Here is a 21,342-nt window from a genome sequence, read left to right as displayed (position 1 = left end):
GTCTTAACTACAGTGATAAATCATTGGAAGGCTTTTCAGCCTTCTTTTCAGAGAGACATGTGATGTGGTTCTGGGTTGTAAAAAACCACTGTAGTTGCAATGTGAAAATGAATTGGGATGGTGATGAGAGTAGATGCAGAGAGAGCATTTAAGAGGCTATAGGCTGGGCATGGTGGCTCATGCCTGTAATCCCAGCACCTTGGGAGGCTGAGGCAGATCACTTGAGGTCAAGAGTTCAAGACCAGCCTGGGCAACATGGTGAAAGCCTGTCTCTACTAAAAATACAAAAAAGTTAGCTGGGCATTGTGATGCATATCTGTAATCCCAGCTACTTGAGAGGCTGAGCCATGAGAATTGCTTGAACCTAGTGAACCTGGGAGGCGGAGGTTGCAGTGAGCCGAGATCATGCCACTGCACTCCAGCCTGGCAACAGAGTAGGACTCTTAACTAACTCCAAAAAAAAAAAAAAAGGCTATAGTTGTAACCCAAGTTGCTGCTGATGGGGTTGTGCAGATGGATTTGAAATGTGTTTTGGGTGCAGAATGTACTTTGGCTTAGTGGGGACTGATTCTAGCGTGTGAGGAACAGAGACAGAAGTGATGAGAGCTCACAGGTCTCTTTCAAATCTTGAAGGATTCCTCTATGGGATTTTCTAGCAAAGAGAGCCCCAATTTATTCCAATGTTGTTGGAAGAGCTTTCTCAAAAGCTACTGACCTGCTCGCAGACCTTTATGGAGATGTAGAAACAAAACAACGTTATACTGCAGTTTGCTTTGGTAAGCCAGATTCTACTCCTAAGGAAGAGTGGAAGCTGTACCTTCACAATAAGGCTGGAGAGGATTTCATTCACTTGCTTCTGATAAGATTGCCACAAATAACTCACTGATTTGATTTGGAGCAAAACAAGATATGTGCTGCAGTGTTTAACTTATGCTTATATGAATTGAGTGAAAAGGTAGATATTTAGACTTTAATTCAAAAAGATTTTAGAAAACACTTCCATTTAATTACTCATAATTATGTCTCTATGGCAATAAAGTAGTATTTCAGTGCACGAGATAAATGACAGTTGATTATGCTTTTGTCTTTAAGCAACATGAGGGTGAATGTGGTATAGAGTCTCTGTCATTACCTTTTTTTCATTTCAAGAAAGCTGAGTCCTTCCCTGACTGAGTCCAAGGCTCCCAAGTTTGCTGGAAAATTAAAGCTCCCTCCACCCTCCCTGCCTCTCCAGCAAGATAGATGGGGAAACAGACATTGAGAACATCTAGTACCAATATGTAATATGTTAATTTATGTTAATTTTCACAACCTGCATAGATTTTATCTTGTCTTTACTTTGGACAAAAAAACACTCAGAAGTTAAAAGAACTGTGACAGGGTCCCCAACCAGTAAGTGGGGGACAGTAGGATTGCTAAAATCTATGCTACGTATCATAGCACTCTCATGTTGATTTTCAGGTTTAACTTACTTCTCAAGTGTTTCTCAGTTCTAAAAGGAAAAGAATACTCAACTATTTCCAGAAAGTCAAATATTCTCAGCAACACTTAGTTCTTAGATGGCTCTAGTAACTTTGTGCCAGTACATAGTAGATTTGTTGGCCACAATTTTTATTCCTTTGCTCATGTCCTTTCTTATCTGACTTTAAAGTTCCCCCCGCTAGAAACTGTGTATTTCCCTGCTCCTGACTTTAGGCTCACCCATGTTACCTGCTTTGGCTAATGGGATGGTAGTATTCACAAAGCAAGAAAACTTGACATGCACTGCCTGGTTATATTGCGCCTCTTGTGCTTTTGCTATTACCTGAGAGGAGCTTCCTCAGAATGGACACTGCCCCTCAGCCTGAGTTCCAGAATGAACCCAGGTGGCATAGACCTGAGTCTAACTTGCCGCAAGAAACCCAGCCCAGCTGACCCTGACCCTGAAGTGGAGCTGTCCAGCCAAGATCAACCCATTCTCAGTTGATCTGCAGACCCATGAGCAAGAGAATAAGTGGTTGTTATATGGATTTAAGTTTGGAGGTGGTTTCTTATACACTATTATTGGGGAAATAACTGATTGATATACCTTATGACAGTTACCTTTACTTTCTGGGTGTTCTGCTTTGTAAAATGTTTGTAACCAGCAAGCACAGCTTGAGCCCTGGCTACGTGAAAATCAATGTGAACTTCAAACAGTGCCCGTGAAAATGTTAAAGAAGATTAAAGCACAGAGTTTCTTTAACAGAGCTCACAGTCTAATGGGAAAGGAAAGGGAAAAAGATACTAAACACACGAGGAATATATAAGAGTGATGGGAGAAGTTACCAAATGTAGGTTGATTATTGAACTTACTAGATTCAGGTGCCTAAATTAGAAGGTACCATTTTCAAAAGTCAGATTTACAGGCAGACTGTAAGAGTGCTTAGGCAGACTATCTGGGCAGGATAGTCTGGTCCCTGCTTCTCTTGAAATAGTGATGCTGGAACACCCTCCTGCCACTTGCACCAGGGGAGGGCTCTGTGGCCAGCACAATACTGCAGAAGTGATGGCATGTCACTGCCAAGATTAGAGTATAAAAGTATAAAAGACACTGCAGCTTCCATTTTGGTTTTGTGCTTTCTCTTGGGCTACTTGCTTTGGGGGAAGCCAGCTGCCATGTCGCATGGACTCATGGCAGTCTGTGGAGAGGGCTAAGGCCTCCTGTAGACATCCAGTGAAGGACTGAGACAGGTCAACAACCATGGGGCAAACTTGGAAGAAGACCTTCCAGCCTTCAGATGACTGCAGCCCTGGCAGACAGCTCGGCTGTTTGCACTCCCAAACTCCTGACCACAGATAATGAAAGAATAAAATCTGGTGTTTCAAGCCACTTAGTTTTGTGATTATTTTTATGCAATGATCGATAATGAATGCAAATGGTCACGGTTTCCAAAGCCCATAGGGTGCAACACTGCCTTAACAATTTGTAATAATAACATTTAAATATAATTATACATATTTGTCACTTTTATAGTTTATAAAAAGCTTGCTCACTTACGTTCATTTAATAGAAGAGTCCATTCTTTTTTTCTCCACAATGCACTGCCTCATTTCAGGATAGCAAAATTTCCAGGTGTTAACTTTTGCCTCATATTCAGCATAGCGTGGTAGAACAAATGTGGTCCTTGGAGTCAAACAGACTGGGTTATCTTAACTGAGACAAATTTATACATAAGAAAACAGATTTTAAAAGGTATTTTTTAATGAGTAGTGTCAAATACATACCCCCCTCTAAAAAATACCAGTAAAAATAAAGGATGTTTTAATCATCCTAGAAAGTTGTCTCACGGTTCTTCTCATTTAATCCTCACTGCCCTAAAGGCAACCAGTGTTCTAATTTCAATCACCATAGATTAGTTTTGCCTGTCCTTGAACTTCATATAAATGAACCATGGAGTATGTGCTCTGTCTAGCTACTTCACTCAGTACAATGTTCTTAAGATTCATTCATGTTGCTGTGGATATCAGTACTTCATAGCATTTATTGCTAATTAGCAGTTCATTGAATTAACATATTACATGCATATACATTCTCCTATTGGTAGACATTTGGGCTGTTTCTAGGTTAGAGATATTAAATTTAGCTTTATAAACATGCTAAGACAAGACTTTTCATAGAAATGTCTTTTCATTTACCTTGGGTAAATACCTAGGAGTGGAGTTGCTAAGTTGTAGGACTGATGTACATTTAACTTTGTGAGAAATTCCAGAGTTTTCCAAAGTCTGTCATTACATCTCCACTGCATGTGTGAGGGTTTCCATTGTTTCTCATTCTAGCCCACATTTTCTTTCTTCTTTTGTTTTTAATTTTAGCCATTCTAGTAGGTATGTGGTAGTATTTTATTGTGACTTTAATTTACATATTCCTAATGACTAAAAATGGTGAGCTTTTTCTGCAACCTCATTGCCCATTCATATATCTTTTATGAAGTGTCTACTCAAGTCATTGGCCTATTTTTATGACATCATTTTTTTTTTTGAGGCGGAGTCTCTCTCTTGTCGCCCAGGCTGGAGTGCAATGGCACGATCTCGGCTCACTGCAACCTCCGCCTCCCAGGTTCAAGCCATTCTCCTGCCTCCGCCTCCCGAGTAGCTGGGATTACAGGTATTACAGGCATGCACCACCACACCTGGCTAATTTTGTATTTTTAGTAAAGACAGGGTTTCTCCATGTTGGCCAGGCTGGTCTCAAACTCCTGACCTCAGGTAATCCACCCACCTTGGCCTCCCAAAGTGCTGGGATTGCAGGCATGAGCCACCGTGCCCAGCTGACATCATTTTTTAAATCGTTAATTTGCAGATATTATTTTATATTATTAATATGAGTCTTTTGTAAGATATAGGTCCTGTGAATAATTTCTCCAAGTCTATGATTTGCCCTTTCATTTTATCAACAGAAGTGTGTGTGTGTGTGTGTGTGTGTGTGTGTGTGTGTGTGTGTCTAAGAGTCTTCAATTTTAATGAAGTTCAATTTATCAGTTTTTTTCTTTTGGGTTATTTTTGTAGAGTTTCTAAGAAATCTTTCTATCTAGAGCTTGAAAATATTCTTCCTTCTCTTAAAGAAGATTAATAGGACTGGTTTTTGCATATATGTCCATGATCCATCTTAAATTGATTTTCATGTTTGATTAGGAAAGTGTTAGAATGTCTCTTTTCCCTCTATTTCTTGAAAGGAATTTTCTTACCCTGTTAAATTGCTAGCATAATTTTTTTAAAAAATCAATTGATCCAAATGTCTGGATTTTTTTGTAGATTCCCTCATTCTGTTCTATTGATTTAATTGTCTGTCCTTATGCCAATACTACACTGTATTTATTGCTGTAGCTTTACAGTAAATCTAGAAATCAGACAGTATGAGTTTTCCAAATTTTCCTTTTCCAAGACTATTTTGTTTTTCAGGTCCTTTGCTTTTCCATATACATTTTAGAATAAATTTTCAATTTTTAAAGGACTTGTGTGACTTTTGTTACATTATGCCTTTCAAAGAATTTGTCCGTATCTCAATTTTATCTAAGTTGTTGAATTTATTACTAAAATATGCTTATAATATTTTTTGTCAGCTCTTTGTTGTCTTTAAAATCAGTACTGTTATATCATCTTCTACCACAGGGTTTCTTTGTATTTACCTTGCTTTATGTTTGCTGAGATTCTTAGATCTATAAGCTGATATTTTTATAAAATTTGGGACGGTCTGGAAATTGTCTTGAAATATTTTTCCTGCATATTCTCTCCTTTGGAGGCTTCAGTTATGCATAAGCTAGGCATTTGATATTATCCCGTGTGCCAATGAGGTGCTTTTCCTGTTTTCAAGCTTTCCTCCCATTTATTCTTCAGGTTAGATTATTTCTATTGATTTTATCTCAAGTTTATTAATCCTTTCTTTTGTTATCTCTAACATGCTGTTAAGTCATTACACACATTTAATTATTATAATTTTCAATTTTAGAATTTTCAAATCTTTCCTTTGTAAAACTGGTTTTCTAATTTGTTGAAGCCTGGTTTTGTCTTCATTTTGCCCTTATCCTAAGGATTGATCCTCAATCGAGGGCTGGGTCCTTATTCCTATAGTTTGGCCCTTCTGAAGTTGGTCCTTGAGGTCTCAGCTGAATACTTGAGGTGCTCAGTGAGGTATCTACTCTGGCTGAGCTGAACCTCCAATGTGTCACAGCTCTCCATGACCTCAGCAACTTCCCTTCAGTTTTCAGCTCTCAGCAGCTGCTCTCTGTTAGGCTTTGTGTAGTCTTGTGGCGCGCATGCAACGGGAACCCCCAAACATATGTCTCACCTGTGTGCCTCTTACAGATCCTATCTCTTGGGTACTCTTGAACAAACATGAGCTCTGCCTCCTTGGTTTAGCAATACTCTTTCACTTGGGTTTCACTTCTCTGTGTTGAAGTTGAGAGAGTGCTCCGAAGCGGAAAGCCAGGATAAATATGAGGCCCATCTTGGGTGATTCTCTTTCCTTCAGGTTGATAGTCCTGTGCTGCTTGACATCCAATGCCTGAAAACATTTGCTTTACACAGTTTGTATAGGTTCATCACTGTTTGGGTCAGGAAGAGAAATTTGTATCAGTCATTTCATTGTGGCCAGAGCCAAGCTAACTTTTGATCCCTTGACCTAACATTGTCTTACTGAATACCTTGGGCAAGTTAATTCATCTTCTGTGTTCTCAACTTGTTTATTTACAAATGGAGATTATAATACTTAGACCATAAGCTCAGTGATAATGGCTGCCTTGCCTATTTTGCTCATTTCTATATCTCCACTGCTTAACAAAATGCCTAGCATGTAGAAAGCATTCAACAAGTGTTCATTATTTAACTATATTAATTTTTTAATGTGTTCATTCATTCAAGTAATGTTAAGTGAATATCTGTTTTAAAGAGATGTTGCAAAGAATATATTAAGTGAGAACATTTGTGTAACATGTCTAATATGAAACTTGTAGTAAGGATGCAGGACATTATAGATAGTTTTAAAAAAAGATTGCTGAATATAGTTATATTTCCAGATCCTAGGGTCTACAGATGTGCCATTTAAGAAAAAAATGAGTAATATTTTAGGAAAAAAAATGTATAGACATGCCTCCTGTTAGAACATCACTGAATAGTCTATGAATGTCACTATTGACTTAAAAGGATATGAGGTCAGCTCATCCTCAAGGTTGATTCTGCCCTGGAGTATTTGTGAGCCCTGTACTTGCAGTGTGTTAGGCAGAGTGTTGACTGGCTGGCTGGTTGGTTGACCAAGTAGGTATTAGGGCTTTTGTCCAGGTGGGGTGAACAGGATGGCTGAGTTTATTTGGCTGAATCTCTGCAGTAGTCCCCAAGGATGGGTGTCATTGCCTGCATTAATGAGTCTCTGCATTCAAATAGGTTGTAAACAAGCCATGATTTCTGGCCCAGCAAGAACTACAGCCACAGTGGGGAGGGTGGGAGGGCACAGAGTAGGAGGAAGCCAGATTTATAAAACTCCAGAGGGGTGTTCATGCCTCCGTTCTCTGGAAATGCAATGGCCACCTGATTAAACAGTCTCTTTTATGCATTCTGCTTTGCTTCCAAAGTGCTTCTCACATCATCTGTGACCTCATTTGATCCTCACCCCTCAATGGGTAAAAGGAAGAACTATGTGTCACCATTTTACGAATAAGAAACAGAACCTAGAAGAGATCACGTGACTTGGCCAAGACCACCCATCTGGGAAGTATGAAAGTCTGGTTTGGGATCCTTATGGCAGAGGGAAAGCAGTTTTCCATGATCTAGAAACAATGATTTTCCTTCCCTTTACCCAAAAGGTGGTCATTTCAGAGTACGCTGTTGAAAATTGAGGAAAATACTTAAAAATACAGCAGGACTTTCTGCCTCTACACAGAATCTTAGTACTTCAGAGCTCAGTGGAGTTTTAGATATCAACAGGTCTGGCTGCCTTAGTCTATGGATGCTGAAACAGAATCTCAGGACGTGAGCCACTCACTGAAGCTCAATAGTCAGTTCTTAGTACAACTGGGCCAGGGGCTCACATACCCTGATGTGCCATTACTGATTTTGCCCTCACACCATGCTGTTTTCGTAGAAGCCTCTCTGGCCTCTGGATTCACAGAATCAAAGAGAACAAGACAATGACAGCTTTGGGGCTTGAGTAGAGCTCAGGCCCTGACTCCACTAAGAGGCCGTGGATCAGTTTGACAGGTCACCATCAAAGAGACCCTTTATGAAGGAGGTGCTTTTAGGCACCCTATGTGCGCCACAGTTGTGCTAGTTTCTCTAACCTTAAGCCAAGTCAAGCTGTATTGATCAGAACCAGTTGGGAAATGAATTACTAAGGCTGATCTATAAAGAAATTCAATCTGGAGATGGTGCAAACTAGTGTCAGGATTCCTTATTAGGCACTGTACAGCACAAGGTAAATAAAGCAAACACACAGACATGCACACAAAGGGCAAACTTTTTCATGGGATGAAAGTGACATTGTGGTTGGGGAATATGGGTCCATCTAATACCGTGGTAATTGACCATTTTTTAATAACCAACAAACCAATTCTCTCTAAAATGCTTCCAAGAAATGAGAATAAGAAGTGTCTGTATTAACAAAGAGGGAGGCAAATGAAATTAAGCCCCTAGGGCCGCTTTTTCAGTAGCCCTAAGACGCGAGTACGATTCTGTCAGCCACTGCAGTCTACAAATAATACAAAATGGTTACCTCATTTAATTAGGAGAAGGAAAGTGTGTTGGGAGACAGGGAATCTTCTGAGTGAGAAAAAGCCAGCAGAGAGATCGAACCCTCAATTTCAAAAATTGCTTAGCAAAAGCAATTTCAATTGCTGCCTTTGTTATAAAAGATTAAAGGTAGTTATGTCCCAGTGTACCTCACTTAAAGCAATCAATATGTTCCTGAATAGTTACGTGCAAATCAAATTTTTGTAAATCAAATCCAATTTTAAGTGCCATCAGAGAACCTACTGTTTCAAGGAACCCCTTTGGTGAATCCTTTCGTAAGGTCTAAAACCATCCCCTAATTTATTGGATTGGTTGGCTTAAATGTTTATGATGATGATAAATCAGGTCAATAGAATTTTGTCCCTCTCTCCCGTATTTGGGAGAAAGGGCTTAAAAATGGAAATGAGATGAGACAATGAACACACTGTAACAACAAATGGTACCTACCATGATAGGTTAACAAATAGCGAAATCTCAGCATTTACTTCTTGTATCTTCTATGTTTGAAGCTGTAACATTGAGCACTGATGATATATATTTAACATTAGGACAATGAGATTCTAAAAGGGAATCAAAGTAATACTTAGAGCTTTAAGAATTATCTAGTCCAAACTTCACAGCAGAAATTTCTCTTTGCAACATTTCAGAATGATGACTATTTGGCCTCTGCTTAGACACTGCTTGAATGCGCTGTGACATTTGTTTATAAACTTATTCATTAAATATTTACTGAGCATTAACTATATGGGGAACTTGGTTCTGGAGAAATGGGGAGAAAACTAGACACAGTATTTACCATTTATAGAATTTAATCTACCTGGGAGAATAGACATAAAATGGTAACACAAATAATTGGTATATTCAAGTTGTGATAAACATTATGAAGACTAGATGTAGGATGCTATAAAAGTTGTCGTGGAAAATTGACCTGTTGCAGTTGTATTTAATCCAAGATCTACAGGATGAATAGGGACTGAGATAAAGAGGAGCAATTGGAGGACAGCATGTGTGGGATCGACCTTGTATTTTGAAAAGATCACTCTGCCAGCTATGAGAAAAATTGGCGAGAGCAAGGCAAGAATGTAAACTGGTAACTCTGCAGTTGGGATGAGAGATGCTGGTGGCTTGGGCCAAGGAGCTAGCAGTAGATACAGAGAGAATCAGATCACAATAATTATCAGAAGTAGAATCAGTAGGACTGGGTGATTAGATATGGGGTGGGGGTAAGGAAAAACAGACTCAGGCATGGCCTCTGAATTTCTGGATTGGGAAAATGGAGAAATCGTGACGCTATCTACTAAAACTGAGAGCACTGGAGAAAGAGCAGATTGGGAAGAAGAGATTTGGTGCATGCAATTAATTCTGGGCATGTTGATTCGGGGGTGGTATCAGTGGATATGTTTAGTAACTGAGCTTGCGACTCGATGACTTTCACCGATATGGCAGACTATGGTCATCCTGCAAGAATGCCAGCACACAGTAGCTCTCCAGCACTGGCTGGGGGTTCAAGGATACAGCTTCAATCTCTAGGGGAACAAAGTCCTAGGGGGACTTATGTATCAGGCCAGGAACCAAAACTATAACTGAAACATTGGACCAAATGACCTAGACTGGGACTGAGTGATAAGAATGGAAGCCTAGGTCATAGGAATGCAGCAGAAGCCTAGTTATTACTGTTCTCATGTCATATCTTTCATGTTTCTTGAATCATTGAGAGTAACCAGGAGATTTTTTTTTTAGAGATGGGACCTCACTGCCCAGGTACTGTAAGCATGTGCCATCACACCCAGCTAATTTTTATTTTTTACCTTTTTGTAGAGACTGAGTCTTGCTATCTTGCCCAGGCTTGTCTTAAACTCCTGGGCTCAAGTGATCACCCTGCCTTGACCTCCCAAAGTTCTGGGATTACAGGTGTGAGCCACCATACTCAGCCATAAGGAGGCTTTTTTGACTTTTGATGCCAACTAGCATTGTGGTAGAAATCAATGTAGTATCAATCTCAGTGCTCATGTGTAAACTTCTACAAAATGTTTAAACTCTAAGCCCATTTGACCACCACAGGGAGGAATGCACCATACCAGGTGCAGCAGTTGACAGAACTTCCCACTAATGCAATATTAGGCAGGAGTGACTTTTTCTAAAGAGATGAGAGAGGTGAGCTGGGGTTGAGTTCTGTCTTTTTATCATCTCCCCAAATTCACATGGGTTTATGCTCTGGTATGTCTTCCGTTAGCCTTAATCTCCTTTCTATGGGTTCTTGATATGCCAAGGTCTAAGTCAATGACCCCTCAGAAAGGAACCTATTAGTCCATCTCTCACAGTTGCATATGACAGAATTCCATCTAAAGGTGGCTTAAGCTATTTGGTTGTTGTATGAGGATTCTCCAGAGAGACATAACCAGTAGGATATATGTACATATAAAATGGAGTTTATTGGGGAGAACCGGCTCATATGGTTACACAGGTGAAGCCCCACAGTAGGCCATCTGCAAGCCGGGGAATGAGAAAATCCAGTAGCGTGGCTTAGTCCAAGTCTGAATGCCTCAAAACAAGGGAGGCCAATAGTGCAGCCACCAATCTGACAGTGAAGACGAGAGCTCCCAAAAGGCTTCTGGAGCAAGTCCCAGAATCCAAAGACCAAAGAACCTGGAGTCTGATGTCCACAGACAGGAGGAGAAAAAGCCTCCAACTGGGGACAAAGAGGAGACTCTGCAAGCTGAATGTTCCCTTTCTTCTGGCTGCTTTGTTCTAGCCATGCCCCATGCAGGCAGCTGATTAGATGGTGCCCACCTACACTAAGGGCAGGTTTTCCTCTTTCAGTCCACTGACTCACATGTCAATCTCCTTTGGAAACACCCTCACAGACATACCCAGAACAATGCTCCACCAGCCAATGAGGCATCCCTCACTCTGCGAAGCTGGCACCTAATGTTACCCATCACACCTGGGATTAGTCATAGGCTCACCTGCACAAGCTGGGCAAATGAGAGCCAGTCCTGGGACTGAATCAGTTGGAGAAAAAGTGCTCGGCTTCCTCCAGATTGCCAACATGATGGACCCAAGCCTGGTTTGTCCACGGGCATCTTTGCTATCACATCGGGAGGAGCCACATGACAGTGAAGAACGCGGACAAATGCAGAGACCTGGATATGGGGGTGAAGGAAAGGACAAGGAGTCCATGGAGAGAGGCCCATACCTGACTACATCCTCAAAGTCCTTGATTTGACTCTTTTGGAAGTAAATCTACTCTTGGTTTTCAGTTTACATAGGCCTATGTGTTCTATTTTGGGGGTTGGAGATTTTGTCACTTGAAACTGAAAAACTCTGGCCAGTTCTGAGCATGTGACTTGATTATCCTCACTTTAGTCCTGTGAAATGCTTGTCTGATTCCAGAGGTGGGGTTGTGCTCACATGGTCACACTGACGCTTGGAGGTGCAGAGGATGTGTGACTGTGATTGGCATTCCCAACAGAATGACATGAGATGGGAGAAAGACAATGCAAAAGAAAAGGTGCTGCTCTCAGAATTCTGGCAATAAAGGAGTATTGACCAGGCACCCTTACCTAGTCAGGGCATCCTCTATCTGCAGGAATGAGGACTTCCTAAACAGTGTGCTTCCTCCCTTGAGATTGGAGCACCATGATTCTGCAGGCTTTCTAGATCAAAGGGAACACAGGATACTACCCCCAAATTAAAGATTTTCCAGGTGCCAAAAGGCCCTTTTGGGGGGATGTAAAATATGAGACAAATTATTTAGGTAGATTGGAAACATCTAAGGCAGACTTTTGTGTTAGTGCTCTGATTTCCAGAAAGAAGGACCCCAAGTATATTTGCATATCCCCATTCAAAGTTCCACAACAACCTGAGCTGAGCCACAAAACCAGAGATCTGCTAGATAAATATCTGAGTTTTGCTAGAATTTCTCAGAACCCTTTTATTGGAGGCAGGATTGACTCTGCAGGCTGGTGCCTGGGCTACCTTCATGTTTAGGGTGAAGGAAGTGGTCTGGTGACCGTTGCTGTGGGGAAGAGAAGAAAGGCTGGAAGCCAGGTAACATCTGGCAGAGCAAACAGGGAATCAGCATCTTACAGTCCAAAAACAGTTCGTTTGATGCAATGGGGATCCCATCAGACTAATTATCTGCCCCACTGCAGTCCTTCTTTGTATATTGTTAACCATGAAGAATGCAAAAGATAATATTCATTGTAGAGAAGCCGACACTAAAGTCAAGTTCTCCAATGTGTCATGTCTCCCTTCCTTTCTGCCACTTGTCTTTTATCACATCTTACCAGAGCTATTTCTGTCTATGGGGAGTTAGCAGGAAGATCACATATTGTACAGAGAGCAGGGTGTTAAATTTATGCAAAGAAAGAAATGTGTTATGGCAAAAATTATTTATTGCATGGCGTCTCCCTTGAGGGTTAGTCTCTTGTTAGAGCTTTAAGGACAGCAGCTCTATATTTGTCACATGGCAGAGCCGCACTCCTGCCTGCCTCCCGCTGTCAGTGCCAAGAGCATTTATGTAAAGTCGTGATGCAAACTTGCCACCTTTAGGAGGCACGATCTGGTCCAACAAAGTGCCTTGCCTCATAGCCATTTGTGTTTTGAGAAGAGTGAGACTTCAGCCAGTGAGAAGGAGGAAAGGCAAGAACAGAACAGTGTTACATATCTTGAAACTGGGCAAAACAAATTCATAGAACAGTGGGACTTTTTATTGAGCTCTGAGGATTTCAGAAGGTGGCGTGCCGTAGTGTAGCATCGAGAGTCCATCAGATCTAAGACTGAGTCCTGTTTCTGCCATTTACTCACTGTGGGTCTCAGAAAGAGTTAGCTGGCAGCTCTGAGCCTTCGTCTTCTTGACTGGAAAATGGGAGCACTGTACTCATTTGCACTGTGTTGTGAGAAGTTAGTGAAATGAAGTGTATGCTCAGTGGTAGGTGCTAAAATAATATTAGCTTTCTCCTTCTTTTTATAAAATTAAATATCGGTCCAGTGTTTCTCCAAGAAGATCTATTCTCTGGATCATAGGGGTGGCTTTCCCTAGGACAGGGATGACAAATGCTTGGTATATAGAAGCATAGCTTCCTTCTTCCTTCTTTTTATCAGACATTGCTTGTGGGATATGCCACTGGATTATGCCTCCAGATCCTCCTTAACACAGGGCTCAAGTTGGTCACTTGGAAAATATCAGTTTATATATAAAACAAAATGTTTTTTTACATCTGTGATCCAGATCATGTCCATAAATTGCTCTGTTGATGACTGCACTCAGTGTACAGTTTTAATGTACATTAAATGCATAGAGGGCCTCCAGGTGCTTGGAGGACACTGCATTTCTGAAAGATGTGCCAACATATTCTTATTCTTGATTCAATTGTTGTATCACAGAATTTCTTCTTACTTTTGAACATTTACATCCCACAGCATATGCTCTTAAAAGGAGAAAGGCATCAACTCATCTCAGGCTTCTCCTACATATCCAGGGAACAGAGCTACACAGGGAGACAGTGCCTGCTTTGGAGGTTAGGAGCTGAGCTTTATAGACAGCCTATAAAGCCGAACTTTCAGACAGCCTCTGCTGTGTGCCAGCTGTGTGACTTTGGTTAAATTAATATAGTTCGCTGAGCCTCTGTGTACCTATCTGAACACTTGTACAATGGGAATAATAACACTTATCCCCAGGACTGTTGTGAGGGTTATAAGAGATGATGCCAGTAAAGGACAAAGCATAGCCACAGACATATTCACCAGCAGTCATTATGGTTATTAATATTCACATTAACTGGAGCATATTCCAAGGAAGAAAGATCCCAAGAGGCTCAATATCATGTCATAAAAGAATAGAAAAAGAACTGAAAATGGGAGAAGCTGGGGAAAACAAGGCTGTGGAGCACATGGCAGCAGTCTTCTAATGTTTCTGACACAGAGATTTGACTATGTGATTGACTGTATGGTAGTTCTTAAATACCGGCCGTCCTGTCCTCGGAAGGCCCATACCTTCCCGTGCTCTGATAATCGCCTGGGCCGTATGACTTGTTTTGACCAAGGAAATGTGAGAGAACATAGTGATTGCCACAATTAAGCTTTGATAACCATGTGTGGTTCCTCTATCCATTTTCTCCTTGGCCACAAAACCAAGACAGAGGGTGCTTCTTCAGTATGTGTCCTGAAATAAAGATGATCAAAGAGCAGAGCTTCTCACCCGGAGTTGATACATACCTGAGCAAAAAAGAGAAAAGTTTGTTGTAAATCACTGAAATTTAGTGGTCATTTGTCACTGCAACATAAATTAACCAGGTTAAGACATTTACTTTGTAATCTTACAAGGTATGATTAGTACCAATGGGTAGAAGATGAAACACTTTCCCTCAATATTTAAAAAAAAACTTTCAATAAAAGCTATCTAAAAGCAGAGAGGCCTACCTTAGCCAGTAGCGAATTATCTAAAAATTAAAATATTCAAACAGAGTTGAATAATTATTTGTGATATTGTACAGGGCTGTGACACACAGTCTTCCGAAAGTCAATAGTTTTTGGTATTTGGGGAGAAATGGGTTCTGGAGTCAAACAGATGTCTTTGTTCCAGACATATCAGAAAGTTTAATATACTAATATTTCCTATGCCTCTACAAAAAGATACACCATATATAGTTGTTTTCCAAATTTATTTGATCAGAAAACTCTCCCCACTCCTACTTTTCACCATCCTCAAAAGAACATCTTATGGAACAAATTTAACAACAACAACTACAAAACCACACATTTAGAAAATGTTGGCTCAGCAGCTTCATGATTGTAATTGGATTTGAGCCAGATAGAAAATGACTCTTGTTACAAAACTAAGGGTGCTATGAGTTAGTCACAGTTTGAGCTCTCAAGGAAGATACCGAAGATTTGCTTACACTTTAGGAATGCTGGTTAAAATGCAAAACTTTGCATTCACATTGAGTCTATATGAATCAGACTCCACTGCTTATTAGTTATTTTGCCTTGAAAAGATTCATCTAACCCTTCTTACTCAGGGCTTATGTTCTAAGAACTTACATCTTATTCACTCTGGAAAGTTCATAGTTGTGTTAGTAAATATCACCTTTACTTGATCTCTTTATTTTCTACTTCTACAAACCCTACTAGTGAAACAATGGATTTTCTTATCCTACCCACTAGATTTCCTTATGCTTCCTTTGAATGTTTCATGTCTTGATTCCCTGTGTGGCATTCTTCAGACTGACCTTCAAGTTTGTGTATTATCTCTTCAGCTGTGTCTAGTCTGACAGTCAATCGATCCATTGGATATGGAATTTCAGGAACAGTTTTTAATATCTAGTCATTTAACTTCCCAATCTTTCAAAGTAATCTGGTCTTTTAAAAATATCTAATTGTCCCCAACAGTTTACTTGTTTAATAATTTTTAAAAGTTATTATTTTATCATCCCTTTGGACAGTTCTATTGTCTCAACTTCTTGGGAGCATTGGTTCACCTAATGATTGTGATCATTAAAACTCCCTGTGCTGAGTCACTTCCTCATATGTTTTGTACATTTTTATTGTTAATACATATTTAATAAGAGCTAATTTTTCTGCTTTGTGGGACATTCATGCATTTTGGAGAGTAAATTTGTGTTTTTGAGCACTTTGTTTTGGGTCCAAAGGTACCATAAACCAGAAATTATTTTTTATATTAATTTGGTAGGTTGAGATTTCTGAACTATTCACACTGTGTAGTTCAGTTTCCAAACCCAATTGCAACGAAGGGTTAGGGTTTTTATTTTCCATAGAATCCTGGATGGAGAGAGGTGTTTTGTTTTTTTTTTTTTAATAAATATCCAAGGTTGGTGGTTAGAGTTTTCCTAAGTCTACTTTCTTTAAAATTGTTTCTTTTCCTTTTTTTAAACTGATTTAATTCTTCTTCTTCTTCTTATTATTATTATTAAGGCAAAGTCACACCCTGTTGCCCAGGCTGGAGTGCAGTGGCTCAATCATAGCTCACTGTAGCCTTAAACTCCTAGGCTCAAGTGATCCTCCTGACTCAGCTGTCCGAGTAGCTGAGACTACAGGTGTGTACCACTATGCCTGGTTAATTTTTTAAATTTTTTGTAGAAAAGGGGTCTCACTATGTTGCCCAAGCTGGTCTCGAACTCCTGGGCTCATGTGATCCTTCCACCTCACCCTCCCGAAGGGCTGAGATTATAGGCATGAGCCACCACACCCAGCTTCTAATTCTATGTTCACCAATAATTCAGGCTTGTTTTTTGTTTTGTTTTTTACGGTTCCAGCTTTATGCAGTCTTGGTTCCAACTTTCCTCCTGTCATAGACTTCAGACAATATCTCCTATGTCAACATGAGATTGAAATCTAGGCCCATAAACATTTGGGCATTTTTCTGAGTCCAATACTACTCCCTACCCTTCAGTGGCCACACTATAAGATTTTATATTTAACACTTGAGCTTTCAATTTCTTTTTTGTTTCTGGTACTTGCTGATTTTCTTTACTTGAAAACCAAGCTGTGTGTATGCATTTTTTGTCTTTTAAATTATAACATTTTATTCAACATTTCTACTTGTATGTTGTATGTAGTAGCAGGAAGGGTTCTGGATTATTTCAGACTGCCAAGTAGCCACCACTAGAACAATGTTTGTGTATATATATATATATATACACACAAACATTTGTATATATATGTATATAATATATGTTTATATATATGTACATCTCTATATGTGTGTATATACATGTATATATGCATATATGTGCTTATATATGTGTGTGTGTGCATATATATGTATATATGTATATGTATATATGTATATCAGTCTTATCCTCTATAAAATTGATATAATAACTTCTACTTCATTGGTCTGTGCGGAGATAAATAGTGGATCTTATGCATTCAACATAAGGGCAAGTATACATTAAGTGCTCAATAAATGTTAGACATTATTGTTTTTATTGAAATAATATATAAGCACTTAGAAAAATAATTATGTTGAAGATCCTAGAAAGGGACAAAATGGGTCTGTCCCTTCAGCTAACAAATCTGGACTTTTTACAAAAGGACAGTGACCTCCTGGAAAAAGTCATTCAAGGAGCTTAAAATTGCCCATTTGTCCTGGGCAACAAGGCTCCAGAGTTTCAAATCAGAGGGAAGTAGAACAAAGTTCACTTCATGACCTCTTGGGGATGCCCGCGGGCTTAGAGCTCTCCTAAGGTGGACAACCAAGGCCTTTCCTTGACCTTTGTCTCAGGATCTCACTCTTTTTTTTTTTTTTCTTCTTTGAGGTGGAGTTTTGCTCTTTTTGCCCAGGCTGGGGTGCAATGGCATGATCTTGGCTCACTGCAACCTCTACCTTCTGGGTTCAAGTGATTCTCCTGCCTCAGCCTCTCAACTAACTGGAATTACAGGCACACGCCACCACGCCTGGATAATTTTGTATCTTTAGTAGAGATGGGGCTTCACCATGTTGGCCAGGCTGGTCTCGAACTCCTGACCTCAGGTGATCTGCCCACCTCAGCCTCCCAAAGTGCTGGGATTACAGGTGTGAGCCACCGTGCCCAGCCAGGATCTCACTCATTTTATGACGATGGGGAAACTTTAGAGTCCAGTGCCCTGTTGGCTCCTCCCACCACACCACAGAGGACTTGACCAACTTCTTTGGAAAAGGAATGTACATAGTAATGATGATTGGGGTAACAAGAATAGCTCACGTTCATTGAGTCTTTCCTATGTGCCAAGCTGTGTTCTAACACCTTTCCACACATTATCTCCTTCACTCCTAATAAGGAATCTGAGTTAGGGACCATTATTACATGCTTGTTTACAGTTAAGAAAGCTAATTATAGTGTTGAAGTATTAGAAAGGGTGATAAGTGAAAGAATTGGTTTAGCCTTTGTAGCTTAATAATGGCTGCAATATTGGTGGTGTGCAATGAAGAGAAATAGGAATCAATAATGTCAATGGGCAAGGATTAACCCCAAAGTTGTGTGTTAGTCCAGGCAGCATGGTGGAGGAAAAGAAAAGTGAATTAACCTTAACTGAGCACTTTCTGTGAATAAAACATGTTGCACACAAGCTGTCCACTTATAATGCATTATTTAATTTAATCTCCTTAACAATTCTATGAGGTAGGGTTTGCCATACCCTTTCACAGGTGGGTGAGTTGCGAGCACATATAGGTAACTTGCCCCTGATTACCATTCAGTGGATAGTACCCACGTGGGCATCCTGAGTCAAGTCTACAAAACCTGTCCTCCCTCCAGCCCCAAGACCTTTAAGCCTGTGAAGGGGTGGGGCATGCACTGACATCTGTTAACTCAGGGAGGAACTTAAATGCCCAAGAAAAGAATATGTGATACTCTCAGTTGTCTATCAGAAAAGGGGAGACTTGAAGAATTTGATGCTTAATAACTCTGTTAGTCATAATCAAATATAGAAAAAATATGGTGGCTGGAGGAGTAAAAGGAAGCAAATGTAGATGGTAAGGGACTGATGTTTTCTATTATAGGCTCTGAAGTGGTAAAGGTGAGTGAACTTTCCTTTCTATGAGCATAAAAGCTAAACCCTCAGCTCGGGGGTTGGATGCTCTGTTTCCCAAAATCCCATTTCCTGTATGGTTCTGGTTTAGAGTTAACCAAGAGGGGGACTTGCTGGTTGGAAGGAAAGCAGAGTTTCAACTCTTAGAAGGTAGCTGTGGTAATAAAAGGCCATGAACAGGCACAGAGAAGGCCATTAGGCACCACTTGTTCATAATCCACTGCATCCAGCTCACCCTCCTAGCTCCTGACCACAACTCAGAAACTTGGCTGCAACTCCATAGGCAGCAGTTCCACAAGTGCTACTGCTATCCAGAGACAGCAGCTCCCAGAGACCCATCCTGAGCGCCCCTTCATGGTTTTACTTTAGGCGTCTGACATGCTTCTGAATTTGGGTTTTTCTGCCAGCTCTAACCTGTCCACCTTGCTGGAGTTTCAGTGACTGTTGCTGTCATTCTTCAACTCCCTGCTTCTATACATCACTTCCCAGTGCCTCCCACATGTATGTAAGGAGCAACACCTATACTAAATCCCTTATTTCCTAATACTTGCAGTGGCTCTACTTCCCAACCAAACCCTGGGAGGAATACCTGGCCCTCTAAGTCCCACACAAGCAGGACTAAACCTGCCTCTCCAGCCTCACTCTGAGCCATTTTCCCCTTACTCACAGTATTCCACTCTCCCTGGAACATGCCAAGTTCTTTGCCAATTTAGTCATTCATGCTGATGTTCTCCTTTTCTGAACATTCTTTGGGATTGTTCCTGGAGAGCAAGAAAATGTCAGGATGAAGAAAAGAGTTTAATGCTTCACTTCATCCTTCAGATTTCACCCTAACTGCCCCATCCTCATGGAAGTCCTTCTTAACCACCCTGTCTAAAAAAGTTTCTCCTATTTCCTATCAAAACACTATTTCTTTCCTACACTGAAGTCCATTTATACATCATTCTATTTATGTGTGCCAGTTTCTATGCACCAGAATGTGAAATCCATGTAGACATGTGTTGTTCAGTCTTGTGCTACTGACTAGCACAGCGTCTGACATAGATAAGATCTCTCAGTAAATATTTGTTGAGTAAATGAATAAATGAGTAGGCCCAGGCCACTGAACAAGCTTCTAGAGTCACGTCTTTTTGCTGTTGTCTTGGTTGTGAGGATGGAGGTGATACTGATGGTGGAACAATTGGGTAGAATTGGCTCAGAATGCTCCTCTCTGTTCTACTTTGGAGGTTTTATAGGCTCAGCTCTTAAAACAGAAAAAAGTTTTAATATAAAGGTCAAGATTTAAGAGGAAGCAGCTGAATCACACTGGATGATAGAGGCAAGATGAATTTGAAGGACCTAGTAACATCTGTCAGAGGTGAGAAACGATCCAGGGAGACTGGGTGTAGTGGAAGGAAATTGGAGAGGGAAAAAACTCCCAGAGATTCTGTGAAGGAGATGGGAATTAGAAAAGAGAAATGTCTAACAGGGGATATATATTTCTTCTTAATTTTGCTGAGGGTTGTGCTATGTAAATTTTTTCCATTTTGTAATTGTCAATTAATCCACATCGCTCACTAATGCTTTGGTACAAGTGGATTCTTTAGGGGTAATGGAACAGCTGTTGAAGTCTGCAGCCAGATGGGTAATAAGATAAACTCAGACACAGTACATGTGGGCAGTGGATTTGAAGGATAACAAATGGCTTACACTCCATAGTGCTATGTACTAGGGATAAGTTTGGAGAAATCTCACACTGAGAGGCACAGAGACTTCTACTCTAACTTATACCAAAGAAAGCCAATTACTGAAAACTTCCTAATGTTTTCCAAGTCTAAGCATCCTAGTTACTTTGTATCTCCAAACCAGAAGTAGCCTGGGATGTGAGAGTAAGCAGATCCCAATGGCAGGAGTAAGAACCAAGAACTCCTCTTCCTTACCAAAGTTATGGGTGCCCACAACTTGATGTTCCCAAAAAAGACTAATATTTCAGGGTAAGTAAAAATTAAAGCTTTGAAAATAATATGTATTCTTAGAATCCAGTTGCCATGTAAAAGGCTTAGTCTAGATTCCTGGCTGATGAAAGAACATCTGGAGAGAACGATATTTGGTAGAGATGAAGCAAGGCTTTCAACTGCATGTGAGTGAGGCCACCTTGGATCCTGTAACCCAGTGGAGCTGCCTGAGCTGATACCATGTGAAACACAAATGAACCATCCCTGCTGAGCCCAGCCTGAACTCCTGAGCCATGGAAGAAGCATGAGCAAAAACAAGTTGCTGTTTTAAGCAACTAAAATAAACAAACAAAATTACATAATAATACAACAAATGTTGTAAGGCCATACTTTCTTTTTTCCCTAAGCATCTTTTGCTGTTCTGAGTTCCTTCACATGAACTAGTTGTGCCATCATTTGCCTCTTGCTCTTTGATAGGAGAGCTCTGAAAAGCTTACTGAAAATTGAGCATTCTGTTCAACTGGGGCCCAGTTAAGAGTTCATAGGTTCCTCCTAATAATGAGCTTGAGGAAATTGAAATAACAAAAGACCAACTCCGGAGAGTTGACTACATTATGGAATCAGCTTCTGGTTAGGA

At 40.3% G+C, this 21,342-nt stretch overlaps 1 long non-coding RNA gene across 3 annotated transcripts in view; it reads right to left on the bottom strand.

Moving 5' to 3' along the window:
• Positions 1–2,852: 2,852 nt before the first annotated feature.
• The window catches only part of LOC101154107 (uncharacterized), a 65,287-nt gene continuing 46,797 nt past the window's right edge, over positions 2,853–21,342 (bottom strand). The window contains exons 2-6 of one of the 3 annotated variants that reach the window (XR_002007023.4): positions 14,441–14,457; positions 11,205–11,381; positions 8,686–8,798; positions 5,807–6,062; positions 2,853–3,145 (exon numbers count right to left, since the gene is read on the bottom strand). This is a non-coding gene — a long non-coding RNA (uncharacterized lncRNA). The remainder of the gene's footprint in view (positions 3,146–5,806; positions 6,063–8,685; positions 8,799–11,204; positions 11,382–14,440; positions 14,458–21,342) is intronic. The other 2 variants (XR_010134900.1, XR_010134899.1) reach the window with 2 other exon arrangements.

Source organism: Gorilla gorilla, chromosome 7 (genome assembly GCF_029281585.2).
Source record: "Gorilla gorilla gorilla isolate KB3781 chromosome 7, NHGRI_mGorGor1-v2.1_pri, whole genome shotgun sequence".
In the NCBI taxonomy this organism is placed as follows: Eukaryota; Metazoa; Chordata; class Mammalia; order Primates; family Hominidae; genus Gorilla; species Gorilla gorilla.
This window is presented reverse-complemented; position numbering and strand designations above follow the sequence as displayed.